Genomic DNA, 2,045 nt, shown 5'->3' with positions numbered 1-2,045 from the left:
TTCCAACTCAGGATGACCCTGTCTATTCATTTGAATTATTATATTGGAGAAGAATATTAAAAGTACTATGAACTACCAGAAGAATAAGCAAATCTGTGGCAGAAGAAGTACAACCAAAATGCTCTTTAGAAGCCAGGAGAGTGAAACTTCATCTCTCATACTTTGGACATGTTATCAGGAGGCTATAAATCTTTACGGGAGCAGAAAGCCTCACCTTTCTCCTGCAGCTGGTAGATTCTAACTGCTGGCCTTGAGGTCAGCAGCCCAACCTGTAACCCACTACACTACCAGAGCTCCTTGAACTGTACATTGTTGTTGTTGTTAAGAGCCATCGAGTCAGTTCCGACTCATAGCGACCCTGTACAGGGTTTAGACATCTTTAAAAAATGTAAAGTACAGAAATACATCATTTAAAGTGGTTTATACCAAAATATTTTCCTTTAGAAATTAAAATGATAAAGAATATAAAATATATGGTTGTTGAAAATAATTTAAATTGTTGTTAAAAATAATTTGTAAAAGTTGTAATAGTTAGTAAGATTAATAAGAAATCAGTCTTGGCAAATTGAGATCTTCGTTTGATCAGATTCCATCAAAATCAGAAAGGGTCTGTGGAAGCTTATAGAAACCCAATCGAGTGGGAAAGATTCTTTTCAATATACTGGCAGCTTTTCCAGTTACTGATGGGCTTTATTAGCAATAGAAATAACAGTTTAACCCTGAAAATTCAGGGCACAAAGGTACTGAGAAGAAACATTTATTCCCAATCAGGAATCTAACCTCAAGTAGAGATATGTTCCCTATTAAAATTAGTCTTAAAACATAGAAATTTTATATACATTGAAAATACTGAAGTACTCAAACAGTAGCAAATACTGAAAAGTACATGATCAACATGATTTACATTTAGTTACCCTAAAAGTGTGTTTCCTTTATTCTAAAAAATTCTATTTACATAATATATTTGTTTTTTAAACACAATATGAGGGGGTTTTAAAAAGCTGTGGAGAAATTCCATTATCTTTTAATTCCATTTGTCCATAAACTTTTTGAAGCCCTACTCATTATTTATCTTAAAACACAAGTATCAAATGTTACTAAGTCATTACAGTGCTTCTACAAAAAAGATTCATATTCTTTAAACCATCTTTTATAATTACTTAAAAAGTTAAAAGGCAGGAAAACTGTCATTGTTGTGAAATTGCACGTGATCTTAAAGGAAGAAGCATTTCACTAGAGTTCCCACAAGTTCTTCCATCTTCTAACTGCAGCTCTGGTGGCAAAGGAGGACCCCCTAGGGTCCCCAGGTGTAGGAAGCGATGCTGAAGAGAAGATATTTTCAGTTCTGCCTACTTCTAGAACAGGCAAATGCAGAGAAAAATTAGTAGAAAAAAAAGGAGGCTGTGCTGAGGATTCTCCTTCTGGATGGTGTATGACAGTGGATGCTCGAAGTTTTTCAGAGAAATTAGTCTTATCTGAATTTGATCTAGAGAGGTTGTTTGTAGCGCCATCTGGAAAACGTTCACAGCTGCTACATTTTAGTCCTTTGAGATGTTCAATTTTAATATTTCTAAGTTTTAGCACTTCATCTGTAATCTTCTGTATCAGGAAGTTCTGTGTTTTTTCTCAACGAATTGACTCAACTAGATAGAGTATCTAGTCCTTTAGTTAGGGTTTTCTTGTAAGTATTCTAACAATTTTTCAACCCTTTTTCTACTTGATGTTTGGCAAGAAATTTCTTTAGTGTCTTCTCTACTGAATATTTTTTTTTGCACGTAGATGATTAAAAAGTCTCTCAGCTATGATTTTATCACACAGGTATACACGCAAATTTTCTAAAGCATCCTTCTTCACTTCAGTCAGGTCCTCCTCCTCCGTGAGAGACGGCGCTGGGGGACTCAATAGCAAAGGCAGATATGAAGCTTCTTCCGGGTCTCATGAGTATGTATCTTTTACACATATTGTTGTTGTTGTTAAGTGCCGTCGAGTCGGTTCCGACCCATAGCGACCCTGTACAGGGTTTCCGAGGGTGTAAATCTTTACGG

At 35.6% G+C, this 2,045-nt stretch overlaps 1 pseudogene; it reads right to left on the bottom strand.

Moving 5' to 3' along the window:
• Window positions 1-1,187: 1,187 nt before the first annotated feature.
• Window positions 1,188-2,045, bottom strand: part of LOC102821266 — a 113,976-nt pseudogene continuing 113,118 nt past the window's right edge.

Source organism: Chrysochloris asiatica, unplaced genomic scaffold, assembly GCF_000296735.1.
Source record: "Chrysochloris asiatica unplaced genomic scaffold, ChrAsi1.0 scaffold00042, whole genome shotgun sequence".
In the NCBI taxonomy this organism is placed as follows: Eukaryota; Metazoa; Chordata; class Mammalia; order Afrosoricida; family Chrysochloridae; genus Chrysochloris; species Chrysochloris asiatica.
The sequence above is the reverse complement of the archived record's forward strand: the minus strand, read 5'-3'. Positions and strand labels throughout refer to the sequence as shown.